A 15507-nucleotide genomic window follows, 5' to 3' on the forward strand; every position below is an offset into this window, starting at 1 on the left:
TTTCCTCCTGGGCAGTTTTTTTTCTGACCCCGGCATCACGCGTTTTCTTCCTCTGGGAACAAAAACACTCGATTTTTAAAAACAGCTCATAATAACATTTTTAAGCATGGAATTCCACCCCGAATCACATTCTAGCATCCGTTGTTACATTTGAGTGAAAAAAAATTTTTTTACTCCTGGGCAGTTTTTTTTCTGACCCCGGCATCACGCGTTTTCTTCCTCGGGTAGCAAAAATACTCGATTTTTCAAAACAGCTAATAATAACATTTTTAAGCATGAAATTCCACCCCGAATCACATTCTAGCATCCGTTGTTACATTTGAGTCAAAAAACATTTTTTTCCTCCTGGGCAGTTTTTTTTCTGACCCCGGCATCACGCGTTTTCTTCCTCTGGGAGCAAAAACATTCGATTTTTAAAAACAGCTCATAATAACATTTTTAAGCATGGAATTCCACCCTGAATCACATTCTAGCATCCGTTGTTACATTTGAGTGAAAAATTTTTTTTTTGCTCCTGGGCAGTTTTTTTTCTGACCCCGGCATCACGCGTTTTCTTCCTCGGGCAGCAAAAACACTCGATTTTTAAAAACAGCTAATAATAACATTTTTAAGCATGGAATTCCACCCCGAATCACATTCTAGCATCCGTTGTTACATTTGAGTCAAAAAAATTTTTTTTGCTCCTGGGCAGTTTTTTTTCTGACCCCGTCATCACGCGTTTTCTTCCTCGGGCAGCAAAAACACTCGATTTTTAAAAACAGCTAATAATAACATTTTTAAGCATGGAATTCCACCCCGAATCACATTCTAGCATCCGTTGTTACATTTGAGTCAAAAAAAAATTTTTTCCTCCTGGGCAGTTTTTTTTCTGACCCCGGCATCACGCGTTTTCTTCCTCTGGGAGCAAAAACACTCGATTTTTAAAAACAGCTAATAATAACATTTTTAAGCATGGAATTCCACCCCGAATCACATTCTAGCATCCGTTGTTACATTTGAGTCAAAAAAAATTTTTTTGCTCCTGGGCAGTTTTTTTTCTGACCCCGTCATCACGCGTTTTCTTCCTCGGGCAGCAAAAACACTCGATTTTTAAAAACAGCTAATAATAACATTTTTAAGCATGGAATTCCACCCCGAATCACATTCTAGCATCCGTTGTTACATTTGAGTCAAAAAAAAATTTTTTCCTCCTGGGCAGTTTTTTTTCTGACCCCGGCATCACGCGTTTTCTTCCTCTGGGAGCAAAAACACTCGATTTTTAAAAACAGCTAATAATAACATTTTTAAGCATGGAATTCCACCCCGAATCACATTCTAGCATCCGTTGTTACATTTGAGTCAAAAAAAAATTTTTTGCTCCTGGGCAGTTTTTTTTCTGACCCCGGCATCACGCGTTTTCTTCCTCGGGGAGCAAAAACACTCGATTTTTAAAAACAGCTAATAATAACATTTTTAAGCATGGAATTCCACCCCGAATCACATTCTAGCATCCGTTGTTACATTTGAGTAAAAAAAAATTTTTTTCCTCCTGGGCAGTTTTTTTTCTGACCCCGGCATCACGCGTTTTCTTCCTCTGGGAGCAAAAACACTCGATTTTTAAAAACAGCTCATAATAACATTTTTAAGCATGGAATTCCACCCTGAATCACATTCTAGCATCCGTTGTTACATTTGAGTGAAAAATTTTTTTTTTGCTCCTGGGCAGTTTTTTTTCGGACCCCGGCATCACGCGTTTTCTTCCTCGGGCAGCAAAAACACTCGATTTTTAAAAACAGCTAATAATAACATTTTTAAGCATGGAATTCCACCCCGAATCACATTCTAGCATCCGTTGTTACATTTGAGTCAAAAAAATTTTTTTTCCTCCTGGGCAGTTTTTTTTCTGACCCCGGCATCACGCGTTTTCTTCCTCTGGGAGCAAAAACACTCGATTTTTAAAAACAGCTCATAATAACATTTTTAAGCATGGAATTCCACCCCGAATCACATTCTAGCATCCGTTGTTACATTTGAGTCAAAAAAAATTTTTTTGCTACTGGACAGTTTTTTTTCTGATCCCGGCATCACGCGTTTTCTTCCTCGGGCAGCAAAAACACTCGATTTTTAAAAACAGCTCATAATAACATTTTTAAGCATGGAATTCCACCCCGAATCACATTATAGCATCCGTTGTTACATTTGAGTCAAAAAAAATTTTTTCCTCCTGGGCAGTTTTTTTTCTGACCCCGGCATCACGCGTTTTCTTCCTCTGGGAGCAAAAACACTCGATTTTTAAAAACAGCTCATAATAACATTTTTAAGCATGGAATTCCACCCCGAATCACATTATAGCATCCGTTGTTACATTTGAGTGAAAAAAAATTTTTTTACTCCTGGGCAGTTTTTTTTCTGACCCCGGCAACACGCGTTTTCTTCCTCTGGGAGCAAAAACACTCGATTTTTAAAAACAGCTCATAATAACATTTTTAAGCATGGAATTCCACCCCGAATCACATTCTAGCATCCGTTGTTACATTTGAGTCAAAAAAAATTTTTTTGCTCCTGGACAGTTTTTTTTCTGATCCCGGCATCACGCGTTTTCTTCCTCGGACAGCAAAAACACTCGATTTTTAAAAACAGCTCATAATAACATTTTTAAGCATGGAATTCCACCCCGAATCACATTCTAGCATCCGTTGTTACATTTGAGTCAAAAAAATTTTTTTCCTCCTGGGCAGTTTTTTTTCTGACCCCGGCATCACGCGTTTTCTTCCTCTGGGAGCAAAAACACTCGATTTTTAAAAACAGCTCATAATAACATTTTTAAGCATGGAATTCCACCCCGAATCACATTCTAGCATCCGTTGTTACATTTGAGTGAAAAAAAATTTTTTTACTCCTGGGCAGTTTTTTTTCTGACCCCGGCATCACGCGTTTTCTTCCTCGGGCAGCAAAAATACTCGATTTTTCAAAACAGCTAATAATAACATTTTTAAGCATGAAATTCCACCCCGAATCACATTCTAGCATCCGTTGTTACATTTGAGTCAAAAAAATTTTTTTTGCTCCTGGGCAGTTTTTTTTCTGACCCCGGCATCACGCGTTTTCTTCCTCGGGGAGCAAAAACACTCGATTTTTAAAAACAGCTAATAATAACATTTTTAAGCATGGAATTCCACCCCGAATCACATTCTAGCATCCGTTGTTACATTTGAGTAAAAAAAAATTTTTTTCCTCCTGGGCAGTTTTTTTTCTGACCCCGGCATCACGCGTTTTCTTCCTCTGGGAGCAAAAACACTCGATTTTTAAAAACAGCTCATAATAACATTTTTAAGCATGGAATTCCACCCTGAATCACATTCTAGCATCCGTTGTTACATTTGAGTGAAAAATTTTTTTTTTGCTCCTGGGCAGTTTTTTTTCGGACCCCGGCATCACGCGTTTTCTTCCTCGGGCAGCAAAAACACTCGATTTTTAAAAACAGCTAATAATAACATTTTTAAGCATGGAATTCCACCCCGAATCACATTCTAGCATCCGTTGTTACATTTGAGTCAAAAAAATTTTTTTTCCTCCTGGGCAGTTTTTTTTCTGACCCCGGCATCACGCGTTTTCTTCCTCTGGGAGCAAAAACACTCGATTTTTAAAAACAGCTCATAATAACATTTTTAAGCATGGAATTCCACCCCGAATCACATTCTAGCATCCGTTGTTACATTTGAGTCAAAAAAAATTTTTTTGCTACTGGACAGTTTTTTTTCTGATCCCGGCATCACGCGTTTTCTTCCTCGGGCAGCAAAAACACTCGATTTTTAAAAACAGCTCATAATAACATTTTTAAGCATGGAATTCCACCCCGAATCACATTATAGCATCCGTTGTTACATTTGAGTCAAAAAAAATTTTTTCCTCCTGGGCAGTTTTTTTTCTGACCCCGGCATCACGCGTTTTCTTCCTCGGGCAGCAAAAACACTCGATTTTTAAAAACAGCTCATAATAACATTTTTAAGCATGGAATTCCACCCCGAATCACATTCTAGCATCCGTTGTTACATTTGAGTGAAAAAAAATTTTTTTACTCCTGGGCAGTTTTTTTTCTGACCCCGGCAACACGCGTTTTCTTCCTCTGGGAGCAAAAACACTCGATTTTTAAAAACAGCTCATAATAACATTTTTAAGCATGGAATTCCACCCCGAATCACATTCTAGCATCCGTTGTTACATTTGAGTCAAAAAAATTTTTTTCCTCCTGGGCAGTTTTTTTTCTGACCCCGGCATCACGCGTTTTCTTCCTCTGGGAGCAAAAACACTCGATTTTTAAAAACAGCTCATAATAACATTTTTAAGCATGGAATTCCACCCCGAATCACATTCTAGCATCCGTTGTTACATTTGAGTGAAAAAAAATTTTTTTACTCCTGGGCAGTTTTTTTTCTGACCCCGGCATCACGCGTTTTCTTCCTCGGGTAGCAAAAATACTCGATTTTTCAAAACAGCTAATAATAACATTTTTAAGCATGAAATTCCACCCCGAATCACATTCTAGCATCCGTTGTTACATTTGAGTCAAAAAAATTTTTTTTGCTCCTGGGCAGTTTTTTTTCTGACCCCGGCATCACGCGTTTTCTTCCTCGGGCAGCAAAAACACTCGATTTTTAAAAACAGCTAATAATAACATTTTTAAGCATGGAATTCCACCCCGAATCACATTCTAGCATCCGTTGTTACATTTGAGTCAAAAAAAAATTTTTTCCTCCTGGGCAGTTTTTTTTCTGACCCCGGCATCACGCGTTTTCTTCCTCTGGGAGCAAAAACACTCGATTTTTAAAAACAGCTAATAATAACATTTTTAAGCATGGAATTCCACCCCGAATCACATTCTAGCATCCGTTGTTACATTTGAGTCAAAAAAAAATTTTTTGCTCCTGGGCAGTTTTTTTTCTGACCGCGGCATCACGCGTTTTCTTCCTCGGGGAGCAAAAACACTCGATTTTTAAAAACAGCTAATAATAACATTTTTAAGCATGGAATTCCACCCCGAATCACATTCTAGCATCCGTTGTTACATTTGAGTCAAAAAAAAATTTTTTCCTCCTGGGCAGTTTTTTTTCTGACCCCGGCATCACGCGTTTTCTTCCTCTGGGAGCAAAAACACTCGATTTTTAAAAACAGCTCATAATAACATTTTTAAGCATGGAATTCCACCCTGAATCACATTCTAGCATCCGTTGTTACATTTGAGTGAAAAATTTTTTTTTTGCTCCTGGGCAGTTTTTTTTCGGACCCCGGCATCACGCGTTTTCTTCCTCGGGCAGCAAAAACACTCGATTTTTAAAAACAGCTAATAATAACATTTTTAAGCATGGAATTCCACCCCGAATCACATTCTAGCATCCGTTGTTACATTTGAGTCAAAAAAAATTTTTTTCCTCCTGGGCAGTTTTTTTTCTGACCCCGGCATCACGCGTTTTCTTCCTCTGGGAGCAAAAACACTCGATTTTTAAAAACAGCTCATAATAACATTTTTAAGCATGGAATTCCACCCCGAATCACATTCTAGCATCCGTTGTTACATTTGAGTCAAAAAAAATTTTTTTGCTCCTGGACAGTTTTTTTTCTGATCCCGGCATCACGCGTTTTCTTCCTCGGGCAGCAAAAACACTCGATTTTTAAAAACAGCTCATAATAACATTTTTAAGCATGGAATTCCACCCCGAATCACATTCTAGCATCCGTTGTTACATTTGAGTCAAAAAATTTTTTTTTGCTCCTGGGCAGTTTTTTTTCTGACCCCGGCATCACGCGTTTTCTTCCTCGGGCAGCAAAAATACTCGATTTTTAAAAAGAGCTAATAATAACATTTTTAAGCATGAAATTCCACCCCGAATCACATTCTAGCATCCGTTGTTACATTTGAGTCAAAAAAATTTTTTTTGCTCCTGGGCAGTTTTTTTTCTGACCCCGGCATCACGCGTTTTCTTCCTCGGGCAGCAAAAACACTCGATTTTTAAAAACAGCTAATAATAACATTTTTAAGCATGGAATTCCACCCCGAATCACATTCTAGCATCCGTTGTTACATTTGAGTCAAAAAAAATTTTTTTGCTCCTGGGCAGTTTTTTTTCTGACCCCGTCATCACGCGTTTTCTTCCTTGGGCAGCAAAAACACTCGATTTTTAAAAACAGCTAATAATAACATTTTTAAGCATGGAATTCCACCCCGAATCACATTCTAGCATCCGTTGTTACATTTGAGTCAAAAAAAATTTTTTTCCTCCTGGGCAGTTTTTTTTCTGACCCCGGCATCACGCGTTTTCTTCCTCTGGGAGCAAAAACACTCGATTTTTAAAAACAGCTAATAATAACATTTTTAAGCATGGAATTCCACCCTGAATCACATTCTAGCATCCGTTGTTACATTTGAGTGAAAAAATTTTTTTTTGCTCCTGGGCAGTTTTTTTTCTGACCCCGGCATCACGCGTTTTCTTCCTCGGGCAGCAAAAACACTCGATTTTTAAAAACAGCTAATAATAACATTTTTAAGCATGGAATTCCACCCCGAATCACATTCTAGCATCCGTTGTTACATTTGAGTCAAAAAAATTTTTTTTGCTCCTGGGCAGTTTTTTTTCTGACCCCGGCATCACGGGTTTTCTTCCTCGGGCAGCAAAAATACTCGATTTTTAAAAAGAGCTAATAATAACATTTTTAAGCATGAAATTCCACCCCGAATCACATTCTAGCATCCGTTGTTACATTTGAGTCAAAAAAAATTTTTTTGCTCCTGGGCAGTTTTTTTTCTGACCCCGGCATCACGCGTTTTCTTCCTCGGGCAGCAAAAACACTCGATTTTTAAAAACAGCAAATAATAACATTTTTAAGCATGGAATTCCACCCCGAATCACATTCTAGCATCCGTTGTTACATTTGAGTCAAAAAAAATTTTTTTCCTCCTGGGCAGTTTTTTTTCTGACCCCGGCATCACGCGTTTTCTTCCTCGGGCAGCAAAAACACTCGATTTTTAAAAACAGCTCATAATAACATTTTTAAGCATGGAATTCCACCCCGAATCACATTCTAGCATCCGTTGTTACATTTGAGTCAAAAAAAATTTTTTTGCTCCTGGGCAGTTTTTTTTCTGACCCCGGCATCACGCGTTTTCTTCCTCAGGGAGCAAAAACACTCGATTTTTAAAAACAGCTAATAATAACATTTTTAAGCATGGAATTCCACCCCGAATCACATTCTAGCATCTGTTGTTACATTTGAGTCAAAAAAAAATTTTTTGCTCCTGGGCAGTTTTTTTTCTGACCCCGGCATCACGCGTTTTGTTCCTCGGGCAGCAAAAATACTCGATTTTTAAAAACAGCTAATAATAACATTTTTAAGCATGGAATTCCACCCCGAATCACATTCTAGCATCGGTTGTTACATTTGAGTCAAAAGAAAATTTTTTGCTCCTGGGCAGTTTTTTTTCTGACCCCGGCATCACGCGTTTTCTTCCTCTGGGAGCAAAAACACTCGATTTTTAAAAACAGCTCATAATAACATTTTTAAGCATGGAATTCCACCCCGAATCACATTCTAGCATCCGTTGTTACATTTGAGTGAAAAAAAAATTTTTTACTCCTGGGCAGTTTTTTTTCTGACCCCGGCATCACGCGTTTTCTTCCTCGGGTAGCAAAAATACTCGATTTTTCAAAACAGCTAATAATAACATTTTTAAGCATGAAATTCCACCCCGAATCACATTCTAGCATCCGTTGTTACATTTGAGTCAAAAAAATTTTTTTTGCTCCTGGGCAGTTTTTTTTCTGACCCCGGCATCACGCGTTTTCTTCCTCGGGCAGCAAAAATACTCGATTTTTAAAAAGAGCTAATAATAACATTTTTAAGCATGAAATTCCACCCCGAATCACATTCTAGCATCCGTTGTTACATTTGAGTCAAAAAAATTTTTTTTGCTCCTGGGCAGTTTTTTTTCTGACCCCGGCATCACGCGTTTTCTTCCTCGGGCAGCAAAAACACTCGATTTTTAAAAACAGCTAATAATAACATTTTTAAGCATGGAATTCCACCCCGAATCACATTCTAGCATCCGTTGTTACATTTGAGTCAAAAAAAAATTTTTTGCTCCTGGGCAGTTTTTTTTCTGACCCCGTCATCACGCGTTTTCTTCCTCGGGCAGCAAAAACACTCGATTTTTAAAAACAGCTAATAATAACATTTTTAAGCATGGAATTCCACCCTGAATCACATTCTAGCATCCGTTGTTACATTTGAGTCAAAAAAAAATTTTTTCCTCCTGGGCAGTTTTTTTTCTGACCCCGGCATCACGCGTTTTCTTCCTCTGGGAGCAAAAACACTCGATTTTTAAAACCAGCTAATAATAACATTTTTAAGCATGGAATTCCACCCCGAATCACATTCTAGCATCCGTTGTTACATTTGAGTCAAAAAAAAATTTTTTGCTCCTGGGCAGTTTTTTTTCTGACCCCGGCATCACGCGTTTTCTTCCTCGGGGAGCAAAAACACTCGATTTTTAAAAACAGCTTATAATAACATTTTTAAGCATGGAATTCCACCCCGAATCACATTCTAGCATCCGTTGTTACATTTGAGTCAAAAAAAATTTTTTTCCTCCTGGGCAGTTTTTTTTCTGACCCCGGCATCACGCGTTTTCTTCCTCTGGGAGCAAAAACACTCGATTTTTAAAAACAGCTCATAATAACATTTTTAAGCATGGAATTCCACCCTGAATCACATTCTAGCATCCGTTGTTACATTTGAGTGAAAAAATTTTTTTTTGCTCCTGGGCAGTTTTTTTTCGGACCCCGGCATCACGCGTTTTCTTCCTCGGGCAGCAAAAACACTCGATTTTTAAAAACAGCTAATAATAACATTTTTAAGCATGGAATTCCACCCCGAATCACATTCTAGCATCCGTTGTTACATTTGAGTCAAAAAATTTTTTTTTGCTCCTGGGCAGTTTTTTTTCTGACCCCGGCATCACGGGTTTTCTTCCTCGGGCAGCAAAAATACTCGATTTTTAAAAAGAGCTAATAATAACATTTTTAAGCATGAAATTCCACCCCGAATCACATTCTAGCATCCGTTGTTACATTTGAGTCAAAAAAAAATTTTTTGCTACTGGGCAGTTTTTTTTCTGACCCCGGCATCACGCGTTCTCTTCCTCGGGCAGCAAAAACACTCGATTTTTAAAAACAGCAAATAATAACATTTTTAAGCATGGAATTCCACCCCGAATCACATTCTAGCATCCGTTGTTACATTTGAGTCAAAAAAAAATTTTTTCCTCCTGGGCAGTTTTTTTTCTGACCCCGGCATCACGCGTTTTCTTCCTCGGGCAGCAAAAACACTCGATTTTTAAAAACAGCTCATAATAACATTTTTAAGCATGGAATTCCACCCCGAATCACATTCTAGCATCCGTTGTTACATTTGAGTCAAAAAAATTTTTTTTGCTCCTGGGCAGTTTTTTTTCTGACCCCGGCATCACGCGTTTTCTTCCTCTGGGAGCAAAAACACTCGATTTTTAAAAACAGCTAATAATAACATTTTTAAGCATGGAATTCCACCCCGAATCACATTCTAGCATCTGTTGTTACATTACATTTGAGTCAAAAAAAAATTTTTTGCTCCTGGGCAGTTTTTTTTCTGACCCCGGCATCACGCGTTTTGTTCCTCGGGCAGCAAAAATACTCGATTTTTAAAAACAGCTAATAATAACATTTTTAAGCATGGAATTCCACCCCGAATCACATTCTAGCATCGGTTGTTACATTTGAGTCAAAAGAAAATTTTTTGCTCCTGGGCACTTTTTTTTCTGACCCCGGCATCACGCGTTTTCTTCCTCTGGGAGCAAAAACACTCGATTTTTAAAAACAGCTAATAATAACATTTTTAAGCATGGAATTCCACCCCGAATCACATTCTAGCATCCGTTGTTACATTTGAGTCAAAAAAAATTTTTTTGCTCCTGGGCAGTTTTTTTTCTGACCCCGGCATCACGCGTTTTCTTCCTCGGGCAGCAAAAATACTCGATTTATAAAAAGAGCTAATAATAACATTTTTAAGCATGAAATTCCACCCCGAATCACATTCTAGCATCTGTTGTTACATTTGAGTCAAAAAAATTTGTTTTGCTCCTGGGCAGTTTTTTTTCTGACCCCGGCATCACGCGTTTTCTTCCTCGGGCAGCAAAAATACTCGATTTTTAAAAACAGCTAATAATAACATTTTTAAGCATGGAATTCCACCCCGAATCACATTCTAGCATCCGTTGTTACATTTGAGTCAAAAGAAATTTTTTTGCTCCTGGGCACTTTTTTTTCTGACCCCGGCATCACGCGTTTTCTTCCTCTGGGAGCAAAAACACTCGATTTTTAAAAACAGCTCATAATAACATTTTTAAGCATGGAATTCCACCCCGAATCACATTCTAGCATCCGTTGTTACATTTGAGTCAAAAAAATTTGTTTTGCTCCTGGGCAGTTTTTTTTCTGACCCCGGCATCACGCGTTTTCTTCCTCGGGCAGCAAAAACACTCGATTTTTAAAAACAGCTAATAATAACATTTTTAAGCATGGAATTCCACCGCGAATCACATTCTAGCATCCGTTGTTACATTTGAGTCAAAAAAAATTTTTTTGCTCCTGGGCAGTTTTTTTTCTGACCCCGGCATCACGCGTTTTCTTCCTCGGGCAGCAAAAACACTCGATTTTTAAAAACAGCTCATAATAACATTTTTAAGCATGGAATTCCACCCCGAATCACATTCTAGCATCCGTTGTTACATTTGAGTCAAAAAATTTTTTTTTGCTCCTGGGCAGTTTTTTTTCTGACCCCGGCATCACGCGTTTTCTTCCTCTGGGAGCAAAAACACTCGATTTTTAAAAACAGCTAATAATAACATTTTTAAGCATGGAATTCCACCCCGAATCACATTCTAGCATCCGTTGTTACATTTGAGTCAAAAAAAATTTTTTTGCTCCTGGGCAGTTTTTTTTCTGACCCCGGCATCACGCGTTTTGTTCCTCGGGCAGCAAAAATACTCGATTTTTAAAAACAGCTTATAATAACATTTTTAAGCATGGAATTCCACCCCGAATCACATTCTAGCATCCGTTGTTACATTTGAGTCAAAAAAAATTTTTTTGCTCCTGGGCAGTTTTTTTTCTGACCCCGGCATCACGCGTTTTCTTCCTCGGGCAGCAAAAATACTCGATTTATAAAAAGAGCTAATAATAACATTTTTAAGCATGAAATTCCACCCCGAATCACATTCTAGCATCTGTTGTTACATTTGAGTCAAAAAAATTTGTTTTGCTCCTGGGCAGTTTTTTTTCTGACCCCGGCATCACGCGTTTTCTTCCTCGGGCAGCAAAAATACTCGATTTTTAAAAACAGCTAATAATAACATTTTTAAGCATGGAATTCCACCCCGAATCACATTCTAGCATCCGTTGTTACATTTGAGTCAAAAGAAATTTTTTTGCTCCTGGGCACTTTTTTTTCTGACCCCGGCATCACGCGTTTTCTTCCTCTGGGAGCAAAAACACTCGATTTTTAAAAACAGCTCATAATAACATTTTTAAGCATGGAATTCCACCCCGAATCACATTCTAGCATCCGTTGTTACATTTGAGTCAAAAAAATTTGTTTTGCTCCTGGGCAGTTTTTTTTCTGACCCCGGCATCACGCGTTTTCTTCCTCGGGCAGCAAAAACACTCGATTTTTAAAAACAGCTAATAATAACATTTTTAAGCATGGAATTCCACCGCGAATCACATTCTAGCATCCGTTGTTACATTTGAGTCAAAAAAAATTTTTTTGCTCCTGGGCAGTTTTTTTTCTGACCCCGGCATCACGCGTTTTCTTCCTCGGGCAGCAAAAACACTCGATTTTTAAAAACAGCTCATAATAACATTTTTAAGCATGGAATTCCACCCCGAATCACATTCTAGCATCCGTTGTTACATTTGAGTCAAAAAATTTTTTTTTGCTCCTGGGCAGTTTTTTTTCTGACCCCGGCATCACGCGTTTTCTTCCTCTGGGAGCAAAAACACTCGATTTTTAAAAACAGCTAATAATAACATTTTTAAGCATGGAATTCCACCCCGAATCACATTCTAGCATCCGTTGTTACATTTGAGTCAAAAAAAATTTTTTTGCTCCTGGGCAGTTTTTTTTCTGACCCCGGCATCACGCGTTTTGTTCCTCGGGCAGCAAAAATACTCGATTTTTAAAAACAGCTTATAATAACATTTTTAAGCATGAAATTCCACCCCGAATCACATTCTAGCATCCGTTGTTACATTTGAGTCAAAAAAAAATTTTTTGCTCCTGGGCAGTTTTTTTTCTGACCCCGGCATCACGCGTTTTGTTCCTCGGGCAGCAAAAACACTCGATTTTTAAAAACAGCTAATAATAACATTTTTAAGCATGGAATTCCACCCCGAATCACATTCTAGCATCCGTTGTTACATTTGAGTCAAAAAAATTTTTTTTGCTCCTGGGCAGTTTTTTTTCTGACCCCGGCATCACGCGTTTTCTTCCTCGGGCAGCAAAAACACTCGATTTTTAAAAACAGCTAATAATAACATTTTTAAGCATGGAATTCCACCCCGAATCACATTCTAACATCCGTTGTTACATTTGAGTCAAAAAAATTTTTTTTGCTCCTGGGCAGTTTTTTTTCTGACCCCGGCATCACGCGTTTTCTTCCTCGGGCAGCAAAAACACTCGATTTTTCAAAACAGCTAATAATAACATTTTTAAGCATGGAATTCCACCCCGAATCACATTCTAGCATCCGTTGTTACATTTGAGTCAAAAGAAATTTTTTTGCTCCTGGGCAGTTTTTTTTCTGACCCCGGCATCACGCGTTTTATTCCTCGGGCAGCAAAAATACTCGATTTTTAAAAACAGCTAATAATAACATTTTTAAGCATGGAATTCCACCCCGAATCACATTCTAGCATCCGTTGTTACATTTGAGTAAAAAAAAATTTTTTTGCTCCTGGGCAGTTTTTTTTCTGACCCCGGCATCACGCGTTTTCTTCCTCGGGCAGCAAAAACACTCGATTTTTAAAAACAGCTCATAATAACATTTTTAAGCATGGAATTCCACCCCGAATCACATTCTAGCATCCGTTGTTACATTTGAGTCAAAAAATTTTTTTTTGCTCGTGGGCAGTTTTTTTTCTGACCCCGGCATCACGCGTTTTCTTCCTCTGGGAGCAAAAACACTCGATTTTTAAAAACAGCTAATAAATACATTTTTAAGCATGGAATTCCACCCCGAATCACATTCTAGCATCCGTTGTTACATTTGAGTCAAAAAAAATTTTTTTGCTCTTGGGCAGTTTTTTTTCTGACCCCGGCATCACGCATTTTCTTCCTCTGGGAGCAAAAATACTCGATTTTTAAAAACAGCTAATAATAACATTTTTAAGCATGGAATTCCACCCCGAATCACATTCTAGCATCCGTTGTTACATTTGAGTCAAAAAAAATTTTTTCCTCCTGGGCAGTTTTTTTTCTGACCCCGGCATCACGCGTTTTCTTCCTCTGGGAGCAAAAACACTCGATTTTTAAAAACAGCTCATAACATTTTTAAGCATGGAATTCCACCCCGAATCACATTCTAGCATCCGTTGTTACATTTGAGTGAAAAAAAAATTTTTTACTCCTGGGCAGTTTTTTTTCTGACCCCGGCATCACGCGTTTTCTTCCTCGGGTAGCAAAAATACTCGATTTTTCAAAACAGCTAATAATAACATTTTTAAGCATGAAATTCCACCCCGAATCACATTCTAGCATCCGTTGTTACATTTGAGTCAAAAAAAATTTTTTTCCTCCTGGGCGGTTTTTTTTCTGACCCCGGCATCACGCGTTTTCTTCCTCTGGGAGCAAAAACACTCGATTTTTAAAAACAGCTCATAATAACATTTTTAAGCATGGAATTCCATCCCGAATCACATTCTAGCATCCGTTGTTACATTTGAGTGAAAAAAATTTTTTTTGCTCCTGGGCAGTTTTTTTTCGGACCCCGGCATCACGCGTTTTCTTCCTCGGGCAGCAAAAACACTCGATTTTTAAAAACAGCTAATAATAACATTTTTAAGCATGGAATTCCACCCCGAATCACATTCTAGCATCCGTTGTTACATTTGAGTCAAAAAAATTTTTTTTGCTCCTGGGCAGTTTTTTTTCTGACCCCGGCATCACGGGTTTTCTTCCTCGGGCAGCAAAAATACTCGATTTTTAAAAAGAGCTAATAATAACATTTTTAAGCGTGAAATTCCACCCCGAATCACATTCTAGCATCCGTTGTTACATTTGAGTCAAAAAAATTTTTTTTCCTCCTGGGCAGTTTTTTTTCTGACCCCGGCATCACGCGTTTTCTTCCTCGGGCAGCAAAAACACTCGATTTTTAAAAACAGCTCATAATAACATTTTTAAGCATGGAATTCCACCCCGAATCACATTCTAGCATCCGTTGTTACATTTGAGTCAAAAAAAATTTTTTTGCTCCTGGGCAGTTTTTTTTCTGACCCCGGCATCACGCGTTTTCTTCCTCTGGGAGCAAAAACACTCGATTTTTAAAAACAGCTAATAATAACATTTTTAAGCATGGAATTCCACCCCGAATCACATTCTAGCATCCGATGTTACATTTGAGTCAAAAAAAATTTTTTTCCTCCTGGGCAGTTTTTTTTCTGACCCCGGCATCACGCGTTTTCTTCCTCTGGGAGCAAAAACACTCGATTTTTAAAAACAGCTAATAATAACATTTTTAAGCATGGAATTCCACCCCGAATCACATTCTAGCATCCGTTGTTACATTTGAGTCAAAAAAAAATTTTTTGCTCCTGGGCAGTTTTTTTTCTGACCCCGGCATCACGCGTTTTCTTCCTCGGGGAGCAAAAACACTCGATTTTTAAAAACAGCTAATAATAACATTTTTAAGCATGGAATTCCACCCCGAATCACATTCTAGCATCCGTTGTTACATTTGAGTCAAAAAAAATTTTTTTCCTCCTGGGCAGTTTTTTTTCTGACCCCGGCATCACGCGTTTTCTTCCTCTGGGAGCAAAAACACTCGATTTTTAAAAACAGCTCATAATAACATTTTTAAGCATGGAATTCCACCCCGAATCACATTCTAGCATCCGTTGTTACATTTGAGTGAAAAAAATTTTTTTTGCTCCTGGGCAGTTTTTTTTCGGACCCCGGCATCACGCGTTTTCTTCCTCGGGCAGCAAAAACACTCGATTTTTAAAAACAGCTAATAATAACATTTTTAAGCATGGAATTCCACCCCGAATCACATTCTAGCATCCGTTGTTACATTTGAGTCAAAAAATTTTTTTTTGCTCCTGGGCAGTTTTTTTTCTGACCCCGGCATCACGGGTTTTCTTCCTCGGGCAGCAAAAATACTCGATTTTTAAAAAGAGCTAATAATAACATTTTTAAGCATGAAATTCCACCCCGAATCACATT

The sequence above is a fragment of the Pantherophis guttatus genome, chromosome 6 (assembly GCF_059756535.1).
Source record: "Pantherophis guttatus breed Tessera chromosome 6, ASM5975653v1, whole genome shotgun sequence".
Classification (NCBI taxonomy): domain Eukaryota; kingdom Metazoa; phylum Chordata; class Lepidosauria; order Squamata; family Colubridae; genus Pantherophis; species Pantherophis guttatus.